General features: G+C 39.5%; 1 pseudogene; it reads left to right on the forward strand.

The window, feature by feature from the left end:
• Positions 1-4,789: 4,789 nt before the first annotated feature.
• LOC119804488 lies at positions 4,790-10,909 on the forward strand (annotated as a pseudogene).
• Positions 10,910-13,299: the final 2,390 nt, after the last annotated feature.

The following is a 13,299-nucleotide window of genomic DNA, read 5'->3' on the forward strand; positions in this document are numbered from 1 at the left end:
AACCCTTTTCCCATGCCACACTGGTCTTTCCTCCACTGATCTTATGTGTCTGCTACAACATCACTAACTCAGAAAAGCTTGCCTTGACATCTTGGCTCAATTCTCTTGCAGTTTCCTGCTTCCTGCTTTTCACCATATCACAATATTAAAAGTCATCTAGCTGAGGTGTCATGTCATTCTTCATTATAATATTACTCTAAAAGGATAAGTAGGTGCTTTTTTGCTGATGTATGCTGATTACATAATAGATTTTGAGCATATATATCTTCTGAAATAAATGTACTTATGCATTGGTGAGATGCTCAGCAGTTAAGAACATTTATGGCTCTTTCAGAGGACCCAGGTTCATGCCCCATCAGCCACACGGTTGCTCAGAACTGTCCATATCTCCAATTACAGGGAATTAGATGCCCCTTTTCAATTTCTGTGGGTAATAGGTACACACTTGTTAAACATACAAATAGGTGAAACTTCATACATATAAAATAAAAAAATATAAGAGCTATTAAAAAAATAAAAGTGTGTTTAATGATGGAATATGCAGTATGTTTTCACCATTATAAGAATGTTATTAATGCAAATTTTCTTCTAATGAAGCAAATAAGTACCTGTGTTTGAATGATAGTTATGTTTTCCAGGAGGAAGATAAATGCAGGTAATCAGGGGAGAATTAAAGAATCTTGGTCTTAAAATTTCGATCCTCAGGGAGATGAATACTTCTAATCATTTTCACATGGAAATAAGGTGCATCATTGACACATAGATATTAGTTCCCCTAAAGGGACCGTTCATAGTCAGGGCTTCCTTTGTTTCCTAGAGTTAAATGTCAGGAATTCTATACTTTTGGGACATTGTCAAATGGTATGTTCTGGTGTTTGCTAGAGAGGATTCATAGACTAAAGATTTATCAAGAAGCAGTCCATGAGGAAGGAAGGGAAGACAGCTGTGGAAGTCTGTGAACATTTGCCTATTTTATGCCTATTATTAGAAATCATATTTGGGTAGATAAAATGACAGGTTTGAAAGTGTTGACCTCCTGTGTTCCTTTTTTAAAATATTGGAATATGGTACAGCTTTTTTACATTTTGATTTTTAATATACCTTAGTCAGTGTTGTTTTTCTGTGAGGAGACACAGCATGACAAAGAAAACTTATACAAAATAAACCATACAAAATTGGGAGGTCCCTTACAGTTTCAGAGGGTGTGTCTACAACTATAATGGTGAGGAGCATGGCAGCAGGCAGGCATGGTGCTGGAGCAGAAGGGAGTGCTTATATTCTTATCCAAGGTTGTAGGCAGAGAGAGAAAGAGACTGGGCCTGGTATGCGTTTCTGAAACCCCAACTCTTACTCTAGCAAATATGGACCAAGCATGCACATATATGAGCCTTTGGGGCATTCTCATTCAAACTATTAAAACATGTCTTTAAAAGATTTTGAATTACATCACTTTTCCTCCTCTCTTTTCAGATCCCACTTTTAACTATTTGTCTCTGTGTCCTTGGTCTGAATAAAGAGAACCATTTTGGACTTTGAGTGCATTCCAAAAGTAGGAAAACCTTTCCAGCCTGGAAAAAATATTCAGAAAATTTCCTTAATATAGAAGTATAATGGAAAATAATGAAGTTTTCTTTGTCTCATTGGTGTAGTGATATTTCATTTGTATTTTACTAAATAAAACTTGCCTGAAGATAAGAGAGTAAAACAGCCCCACTGGTCAGCCTTACAGACCAGGCAGTGGCAACACACACCTCAGTCTCAGTCTGAGATTCCTACAGTCAGGATAGCCATTTTTGGACTGAGGTCAAAGTAAGAGCTGGTTTTTGTGGTCTTCAGGTTGAAACCATATTTCTGTCTCAAAGTTAATGTTAATCGTGCTTCACACTGGTATTCAGTACTGGAATAGAGAGGGCTGCACTGTCTTCTGCATCAATTATCATGATAGAAATTAGTCAGGATGAGTGATGGTCATTTTCAAAGGCTCTATCTTGGAATCGAGAGAGGTGAGACTACTTCAGAGGGAGTTGGACTTATTTGGTTAACAAGATTGAGGCCCATCATTGAAGGGCAGGGCCCAGATTAAAGACTGATCCTTGTCTTTTCGCATGGAATGGTGGGATGCCACTCCTGCTTTCATAATCAGTTTTTCTGGGAAACTCCATAGAAGGTCATATAATTGACCATTATTTGCAGCCTCAGTCATGTAAGATTCCAAGGAAGGTGAGATATTTAGAGGGTAGGCTATGGTAGGCAGAAGATGATTCTTAGAATTGGAAAATAATAAAGAGGGATTTGAAGGAGGTTTGTGAATATTGCAAGGAACTCTTGGAGAACTTTTTGCATTATTACTAGTCATTTGGGACAAAATATGAAAATATAAAATTTAAATTCTACTTTTTTTGTTTTTTTCGAGACAGGGTTTCCCTGTAGTTTCTAGAGCCTTTCCTGGAACTTGCTCTTGTAGACCAGGCTGGCCTCGAACTCAGAGATCCGCCTGCCTCTGCCTCCCAAGTGCTGGGATTAAAGGTGTGCACCACCACCGCCCGGCCTTAAATTCTACTTTGTAAATGAGGGAGGAGCAAATTTTTGAGGCATATATAATAATCCCAGAGTGGACAGAGGAAGCATTACCAGGATTTACTAGCATCAAGGTGGACTGAACATATTCCCCACATGCTGGAAATATGAATCCCAGGCCAGAATGACTCAGTTTTGAGAAGGAAAGTCCCAGACCTATTGATGGCCATGTTAGTCATTCTGAGAGACTAATACAGCTCATCAAGTATAGCTATTATTTGGAGGAAAGTCAAGGAAGAGAGAGGAGTTTTTTTTTTTTTTTTGGAGAAGATCACCACAGATACCTGGGAGGTTGCAAGTTGTGGTAGCCAGATGGGACAAGCTCTTTTTACAGTCATAAACTCTCACATGAACTAAAAGGATATTGTTTGTGATGGCTATTCTTTGTTGTCAAGTTGACTGTATCCGGAATGAACTACAGTCCAGAAATGGAGGGCACACTTGTGATCCACATCTTGAAGCTAGAAGACACACACCTTTAATCCAGATCTTGAGACAGGATGACACATTGCCTTTAATCCAGACCTTGAGGAAGAAAGGCACACCTTTAATCTGGACTACACCATCTGCTGAAAGCCTATATAAGGACAACGAAAGAAGGAAGGATTCACATTTTGCCTGTTGGCCCTCACCTTGTCAGCACATATATTCCTTCACAGGCAATGGATCTTACTTCTTCGGGACTCTAGAATATACAGAAGACCAGCTGAGGCACACAGACTCTTGGGACTGAGCAACTACTAGATTTTTGGACTTTCCATTCACAGCCAGTAATTGTTGGCCTTCAGCCTGTAAGTAATTCCAATTAATTATACACACACATACATGTAAGATTCTGTGACTTCAGAGAATCCTGACTATTACAGAGTTTGGTGTCAGAGTGGTTCTAGAGAAATAGAAGTATAAGGATAAATCTTTTAAGTATCTAGAATATGCTTTTTAGTTATCTAGCACCTTCAAATTCACCAGCATATTCAGGTACTGAAACCTCACCAGTACCTCTCTCTCCTAGGATATCAAAGAGTACTAAAAGTCCATGGTGCAAACTGTACTTCAAACTTAAAGAGATAAATGCCTTTGATTATTTTGGTTCATTAATAGTGAGTGGCAATGGATTTAATAGCCCTATATATGAAAGTGGTCACAGTTTTGGAGAAATAAGGGAAATGATGGTTCTGGTTGATTACTCTTAATATCTCTAGATAAATTGGTAAAGGATAGGAATAGAGCTTCATCACAAAATTAACAACTTCATAGTATGGTATAGGACGACAGTGAACTTAATGATAAAGATGAACAGTTCCATATTTTAATAAAGAGACTAAGGGTTTTTAAGTGTGCCTTGAAAGATGATCTTCTCTCCTTCAGCCATAGAGCTGAAGTTGCAGAAAATCAAACCAAAGCCCTCATTATAAGGTTGGCCAAACTACAGCGAAAATTCAAGTCCTAGAAGATTTCAGTGGTTAATGTAAGAACATTAATTTTTAAAGCATGAAGTCCTATAACCTGGGATGGAATTGTGAGGTAGGGCCCTATTGAAGCTGAGAATTTTAAACCTTCAGAATCTCACCTGAGGAAGTAGTACTCACAGTCCCACCCTTTGAAATATTGCTCTTTTCATTGAGGAAATTAATCCTTGGGTGTCTACTAAACAAGCAGTGACTTTTTCTGAAAGAAATACCATAAAATACAATACTGATGTCCCTCAAGGCCACCAATAGTTTCCTCTAGATATATAAATAGTCTCAAGACAAAGCAAGCTCTAGAAGGGAGGTAGAAAGTGTAGTCCATGAGGAAGTGCACTATACTATAGAGCTTAATTATTTTTCTAGTTTGTTCAAGCATAAGTATGGAGAATATACACGAGAATGGATTTTAAGGGTGTGGGATAATGGCAGAAAAGTACATAAATAGATCAAGTTGAGTTTATTAATATGGGTTCTCTGAGTGGAGATTCAGTGTTTAATATGGAAGCTTGCATAATTAAAAAAGGTGTGACTAATTTGTTTGAATGGTTTGCTGAAATATTTATCAAATGTGGTCCACTGAGAAGGAGTTGGGGATGCCTGATATCCCTTGGCTTAGTGTTAATAAAGGGTTTTTAAGACTTAGGGAAATTGCAATGATGGAGTAGGTACACTGTGTAAAACCTAATCTTCCACAATGGGAAGGCTCAGAAGACATGCCCTTCACTAATCCTATAAGATGCAAAATGGTGGAAGAAAGGGGCACCAGAACATTTGAAGAGAATTTTGGGTCAGACCTTAGGGTTGGGGAAGCTGCTGCTCAACTGGATGACTTCAATTTCATGAGTTTAATTGGCCCCCTAGGTAGCAGAAGCAAGGTGGCAACATTGAATTGTCAGAGGAAAGGTGATCATAGCTTTCATAATGGGCAATGTAGACAAAATAATGCTTATAATGGCCTAACTCATAGTGGTCAGCACAAGAAAAGTGAACTTTATAGTGGTATGACTCATATGGACCTTTGGAACTGACTAATCAAGCACGGTGCTTCCAGGCATAAAATAGATAAAAAGCCTATTGCATTTCTGTTTTATCTGTATAAGCAGAATAATTCTAAGACAAATGAAAAAAAGGCTGCATTTTATCATGGCAAAAGGCAATATCAGTCAGTGAATCAATTTCCAGATTTGAGACAGTTTGCGGGCCCAAAACCTCTTGAATGAAGTGATGACCAGGTTTCCCTGAGAAAGGAACCTGATGGGACACCTAAACATTTATAGTAAGCTTTTCTCTATTTCTTCCCCAGAGGGACCTGAGGACTTTTACATGGTTAACTGTATACTGGGGGAAAGGAAACAGTCATACCTCTCAGGGTATGTTGGATACTGGTTCTGAATGGATACTGATTCTGGGAGATTCCAAGAAACCTTATGGCCCTCCAGTTACACTAGGAGTGTATGTAGGCCAGGTGATTAATGGAGTTTTATCTGATGCTTGACTCACAGTAGTTCCAGTAGGTCCCTGAAATATTCCTGTTGTTATTTACCCCAGGTCTAGAATGTATAAATAGGATAGATATACTTAGAAGGTGGCAGAATTCTTACATTGGTTTCCTGACATCTGGAGTGGGACCATTGTGATTGGAAAGGCTAAATAGCAGCCTTTAAAGTTGCTTCTGCCAAAGAAAATAGCGAACCAAAAACAGTATTATCACATCCCTGGTGGTCTTAGAGAAATTAGTGTCACCATCAAGGACATGAAAGTTGCAGGGTGGTGGTTCCTACCACATCTCCCTTTAACTTTCCTTTCTGGGCAATGCAGAAGATAGATGGATCATGGAGAATGACAGTGAACTATCAAACTCAATCAGGTAGTAACTCCAATTGCAGCTACTGTACTAGATGTGGCATCCTCATTTGAGAAAATTAACACATATCCAGGTACATGATATGTAGTATACCTTCACTGTTTTCCTTCAGAGATATATTAACTCTCTTTCCTTGTGTCATAATTTAGAAAGGATCTTGATTTTCTCTTCCACAAAATATCACACTGGTGCACTATATTGCTGAAATTATGCTGATTAGATTAAATAAGGAGGAGGTAGCAACCACTTTCAATTCATTGGCAACACATAGGCATATAAGAGGATGGGAAATAAATACAACCAAAATTCAAGCACCTTCTACCACAGTGAAATTCTTACAAGTTCAGTGGTGTGGGACATTCAGAGATATTCCTTCTAACATAAAGGATGAGTTATTGCACCAGGCCCCTCCCATCACCAAGAAAGAAGAACAATATTTAATGGACCTATTTAGATTCTGGATACAACACATTCCTTACTTGGGTTGTTACTCCAGGTAATGTACCAAGTGACTCAGAAAGCTGTTAGCTCTGTGTGGGACCTGAAACAGGAGATAGCTCTTCAACAAGTCCAGGTTGCTTTGCAGGCTGCTCTACCACTTGGACCATTTTATTGGGAAGACCCTATGGTACTTGGGGTATCAGTGTCAGATAGAGATGCTGTTTGGAGCCTTTGCCAGGCCCCTTATAGGTGAATCACAGAACAGACTTTTGGGATATTGGAAAAAGGATCTACCATCATCTACAGACAACTCTTCTCACTTTGAAAGACAGCCCTTGGCCTGATATTGAACTTTAGTAGAAACTGAACATTTGACAAGGGCCATGAAATTACCATGAGATATGAACTAACCATCATGAGTTGGGTGTTATCAGATCCACTGAATCACACATATGATGTGCACAGCAGCAAACTGTCAAATGGAAATATATATGAGATCAGGCATGAGCAGGTTCTGAAGGTACAAGCGAGCTACATGAAGAAGTCACCCAAGTGACTATAGTTTCTACTCCTGTTAATAATGTGATCTACTCCCCAATATTCACCTATAGTCTCATGGGGTCTTTGCTATGATCAGTTGACTGAGGAAGAAAACACTAGGGCCTAATTTGCTGATAGTACTGCACATTGTATAGGCATCACCCAGAAGGAGATAATTGCAGCATGACAAACTCTTTTTGGACAAACCTGAAAGTTACTAGTGAAAGGAAATATTCACAGTGGGCAGAACTCCAGGCATTACACATGGTATTACAGTTTGAAAGGGGAGATGGCCAAATGTATGGTTGTTTACTGATTTATGGGTTTCAGCTGGATGGTCAGGGACTAGGAAAGAGCGTGATGGGAAAATTTGTAAGAAAGATATCTGGGGAATAAGTATTTGGATAGATCACTCCAAATAGGAAAAGGATTTGAAGATACACATGTCCCATGCAAATGTTCAGCAAAAGGTAACTTAAGCTGAGGAGGATTTCATTAATCAAGTCGTGTTGTCTGGGTTTTCTGTCCTGCCTGGTTCCCACAGTCATTAGGTCCCAAAGAAATCACACAGAGGTCTACTTTAGCTATAAACTGATTGACCCATTAGCTCAGGCTTCTTATTAACTCTTATAACTTATATTAACCCATTATTATTATCTATGTTAGCCACATGGCTCAGTACCTTTTTCAGCAGGGTAATAACATCTTCCTTCTTCTGTGATTGGGACAGGACTGGGGAGGAATGGGCTTCCTTCTTCCCAAAATTCTCCTGTTCTCATCTCCCTGCCTCTACTTCCTGTCTGGTTGTCTCACCCCCATACTTCCTGCCTGGCTACTGGCTAATCAGCGTTTATTTAAAACATAATTGACAGAATATAGACAATTGTCCTGCACCACTTACCCCTTTAAATAAAACAAAAAACATCATCATCAACAACAACAACAACACAAGAACATCCATAGTCCATTTTGGGAGAATGTGGGCATAGTTTTCCAGGTTACTTCCTGCTGGTTGGTGGTACTCATAATCTTATGGAGACCTAAAGAAAATTTAGAATTATGATCAAGTCCTGAATAGAATATCCTGTGAGTCTTGATCATCTCAGGCATCAGTCTTGAATCTGTTCTGGATGTAGAACTCAGATATCCAGGCCATCTGTTCCGACCTGAGATTTCTCAGGTGGGCTTCCATGATCAAACCTAATTTTAATTAACTCAGAATGAATTCACAGCCTCTCATTTCCTCTGGAAACAAAAGCAAAATCTCTTCTCTAAAGTAACATACTTTTTGACTTCAATTTTGAAGTCAAGGTATTTCCAAAATACCTATCTTGGATTAATTTAGCAACATTCATAAACAAATATATTTCAGTAGCTGTTGCTCCTTCCTCAGCATTCAAACAATTCAAAGAGAGCATAATAACATACAGTATTCAGATTCTCTGTGTATTTCCTATCTTTATGTGGCTTTACTTTAACCTCTATTTCTTTTTTTTTACTTTTATTTTTTGAGACAGGTTCTCTGTATATCTTTGGCTGTCCTGGAACTCCCTCTGTAGACCAGGCTGTCTTTGAACTCACAGAGATCCACTTGCCTATGCCTCCCAAGTATTGGGATGAAAGGTGTGTGCCACCATGCCTTGAACTCACAGAGGTATGCCTGCCTCTGTCTACCAAGCATTGAGATTAAATGTGTGTACCACCACACTCAACTACTCTCTTTCTTTTTTATTTTAAGGACTTTGACCATTAGTCTGTGTTTTTTATATATATATATATATATATATATATATATATATATATATATATATATAATTTGATATATTTTTTAATAAAAAATTTCTATCTCCTCCCCTCCTCCCACTTCCCTCCCCTCCCCCCACTCCCCCTCTCCCCCTACCCATCCCTCTCCAGGCCAAAGAGCAGTCAGGGATCCCTACCCTATGTATGGGAAGTCCAAGGTCCTCCCAGCTACCCCCAGGTCCAGGAAGGTGAGCATCTAAACAGACAAGTTTCCCATAGCTTCATCCATGCAGTAGAATCAAAACCCAGTGCCATTGCCTTTGGCTTCTCAGTCAGCCTCCACCATCAGCCACATTCAGAGAGGCCAGTTTGATCGCATGCTCCATTAGTCCCATTCCAACTGGCCTTGGTGATCTCCCATTAGACCAGTCCCACCATCTTAGTGGGTGGATGCACCCCTTGCGGTCCTGACTTCTTTGCTCATGTTTTCCCTCCTTCTGCTCCTCATTTGGACCTTGGGAGCTCAATCCAGTACTCTAATGTCTGCATATATTTTTAACACACTGTAAACCATTTAGAGGTTTTCTTCATCTTCATGTCTGGGTTTCTGTCTTGCCTGGTTTCTGCAGTCATTAGGTCCCAAGGAAATCACACAGAGGTCTACTTTAGTTATAAACTGATTGGCCCATTAGCTCAGGCTTCTTATTAACTCATAACTTATATTATCCAATTATTCTTATATTTGTTAGTCACATGGCTGGGTACCTTTTTTCAGCAGAGCAATCACATCTTTCTTCTTCTGTGTCTGGGCAGGACTGGGGAGGAATGGGCTTCTTCCTTCCCAGAATTCTCCTGTTCTCACTGAACCACCTCTACTTCATGTCTGGTTGTCCTGCCTATACTTTCTGCCTGGCTAATGACCAATCAGTATTTATTTAAAACGTAATTGACAGAATATAGACAATTGTCCTGCCACAAAGTATATAGTATGTGTGACCTGTTTTGTGGACAGTTAGCCTCTTTCCACAGACATTCCTGTCATTGCTCAATGGGCCTATAAAAAAGTTGCCATGGTGGCAGAGATGGGGGTTATGTATGGGCTCAATAAAATGGACCTCCATTCGCCAAGTTTGACCTGGTTACAGCTGCTTCTGAGTGTCAGATCTGCCAACAGCAGAGGCCAACACTGAGTCCCAGTTATGGCACCATTCACTGGGGTGACCAGCCAGCAACTTGCTGGCGGTTGACTATATTGGACCATTTTCTCCATGGAAATGATAACACGTTGTCCTTACAGGAGTAGATACTTATTCCAGTTATGGATTTGCCTTTCCTGCATTCAGTGCTTCTCATCAAAACCACCATCCATGGAATTATAAAATGCTTACCTACTGACACGGTATTCCACACAGTATTACGTCTGACCAAAGAACTCACTTCACAACCAGAGAAATGTGACAGTGGGCCCACAATCATGAAATGCACTGGTCTTAGCATGTCCCCCACCATTCTGAGGCAGCTGGCCTGATCAAAAGATGGAATAGCCTTTTTAAAATGTAGTTATATTGCCAATTAAGTGGTATCAGTCTGCAGGGCTGGGAAAAGGGTTCTCTAGAAGGCAAAATATACTTTGTATCAGTGTCCAAAATATGGCACTGCTTCTCCCATATCCAGGATCTATGGGCCCAGGAATCAAGGGGTCAAAAAGGGAATAGTTTCATTCACTATCACTCCTAGTTATCCACTAAGAAAGTTTTTGCTTCCTGTTCCCAAAACCCTAAGTTCTGCTGGCCTAGAAGTTTTGGTTCCAGAAAGAGAAATGCTCCTGCCAGGAGCTAAAAAACATTCTATTGAACTGGAAACTCAGTCTTCCTCCTAATCACTTTGGACTTCTAATGCCCTTAAACCAAAAGGTTAAAGAAGGAATAATAGTGAGAGTGTGGGTGATTGATCCAGATTACCATGAGAAAACTGGATTGCCTCTCTACAATGGAGGTAAGAAGGATTATGTCTGGAGTGCAGAAGATCCTTTACGGCTTCCCTTGGTGCCACTGTGCCTTGTGACTAAAGTTAATGGAAAACTACAACAGCCTAATCCAGGCAGGATAACCAAAGGCACAGACTCATCAGGAATGAAGGTATGGATCACTCCTCAAGAACAAAAAGTCAAGGCCTGCTGAGATGTTCAGAGGGTAGAGGGAATACCGATTGTGTAGTAGATGAAAATAGTTCTAAATAATAGCATCTACGGCTACATGACCAGTTGCAAAAATGAGATAATTACTGACATGAGTGCTTCTGTTTTATTTTGTTAAGAATGTATTTGCATAGATATTTGTGTTTTGTTCAATTTCCCTATCATATACTGTAACATCAGTTAAGAGAATATCAATGGTTATAACACATAAGTTTGAGGTAATAGAAGGATGTCCCCCAAAGGACATTGCCACTTCTAAATTTAAAATGTATTTGTGGTTGTACAAGGGATAGTTATATCATGTTAAATGTAATTATTTCTTGGTTAAATATATGTAATGTGATTGTATGTGTGATAGTTACATTATGATTAGGCATTATTATGACTTAATTATATTTTTCATTTGCAAATTACTCATGACATAAAGAGATATGATTGTGTAACAAGTTGACAAGAAGTGGACCGTGGTGGCTATTCTTGGTTGGCAAGTTGACTATATCTGGAAGGAACTACAATCCAAACATGGAGGGCAAACTTGTGAACTAGATCTTGAGGCTGGTAGACAGATGCCTTTAATCCACATCTTAAGGCAGGATGACACATGCCTTTAGTATAGGTCTTGAGACTGGAAGACACACCTTTAATATGGGGTACACCTTCTACTGGAAGCCTATATAAGGACAATGGAGGAATGAAGCATTGTTCTTTCTTGCCTGCTTGCTTTTGCCTTGTCAGCACATCCATTCCATTGATGGAATTGGAGCCTACTCCTTTGGGATTCCAGCATATCAAGATCAACTGAGATATACAGCCTCCTAGGACTAAGCAAGTATTAGATTTTTGGACTTTTCATTCACAGCTATACGTTGTTGAACTGCAGCCTGTAATCCATTCCAATAAATTATATATGTAATATTATATATACATATATATGCATATACATTCCATAAATTCTTTAACTCTAAAGAACCCTGACATTGTCCATGTTTATTTCTTCTAAGGGTAGGAGAGTTGATTTAAGAAGTGCAATTTCTGGTCTAATGAGATAATATCTTGTTAATACAGAATGATCAAGACTGTAAACAATGAAGATTAATATTATAAGAATGAGAGAATCTCCAGTTTCTCAACCTTTACCATCAGTCTTCCCACTAAAAGAACTGAGAATGTAGCCCAAGAGCCGCAGTAAGATGAGTCTCATGTCTGACAGTCATTAGTGTAAACATAAGGGTACCTTTCATTGAGGAGAGCTGCATTCCTCATAAAGCTATGCCAATATTTCCAATCACTGAGGAGTCTCTGAACATCTGTTTAAAGATGGTGTTCCATCACATCTTAACCTTCTTAATCTTAGGAATGTGGAGAGTTCTCCAGAGAATTTGACCTTAACCAACCAGATGCATTGAATCCAAATCATTATAGTGGAAAGGTGATCATAAAAAGACTAGCCAAACAGACTTGGGTGATCCCAGGATGTGGACTTACCTGTTAAATCCGAGAAGCCCAGAGCTGTGCTGGCATGCCTCAGCTCAAGCTGCCTCTCTATTGCTCTTATAGAGCTTTCTGAAAGTGTGGTTTAGCTTATTGATGCCAGTCACATGCTCTCAGATAGCAGTACAGAAGATTATCTGGAAGTGTCAGGAACCAAGATGAGGTACAAATGCTGAATAGGCCCCAATGACACAAACCAACTAGAATAGAAGAGATCCCCATGCATGCCATTCTACATATCTCAAGGAGGGTCCTGTGATCCAAGATCTTGCCAACTTTCAGTGCCTTGAGAACTTTTCTCTCTCTCTCTCATATTGCTACCTAGAGAAAAAGCCAACTAGAAAGAAAGCTGACCAGTGAAGTCCTGGGATATATCCTACCAAGAAAATCTGTAAGTTGGCTTTTCTTTTCACAGCCACAAGGGTTGAGAATTTTAGATGAGATCATTTACTGTTTCTCTCCTTTCCAGGCTTGTGGAAGCTCATCATCTACTCATACTTCTACCCACTGCTTTTTGTAAAGTTATCATGCACCGTTATCAAAAGTGTTTATGTCTCCGTCTGGAAGGTGATTTTCAGGATCCAAATGAAGTGGAGGACTTTAAGTTTGTATTGGTTCCCATACCTGAAGGAGAGGAGAATGAGGAGGAAGAGGATGCAGAGGAAGAGGAAGAAGAAGGAGAAGAGGAGCGTGAAGAGGGGGGAGAAGAAGGAAGAGATGGGGAAAAGGAAAAGGAAAAAGAGGAAAAAAATAAAGAGTCAGGGGAAGAAGATAATGAGGAAGAAGAGAATGAAAAAGAGAAAGAAATGGAAGAGTGGGAAGAGTATGAAAAAGAAGAAGAAGGAGGAGATGAGGAGGAAGATGAGGAAATAAGAGAATATGGTGACTATGATACATCTTCCATACCTTTTTCCTATTTAAATGTCTCTTTACCTACATTGACGCCTACCTTCCCTACCCCATTCTCCAGCTCTTTT

Source organism: Arvicola amphibius, chromosome X (genome assembly GCF_903992535.2).
Source record: "Arvicola amphibius chromosome X, mArvAmp1.2, whole genome shotgun sequence".
Taxonomy (NCBI): Eukaryota; Metazoa; Chordata; class Mammalia; order Rodentia; family Cricetidae; genus Arvicola; species Arvicola amphibius.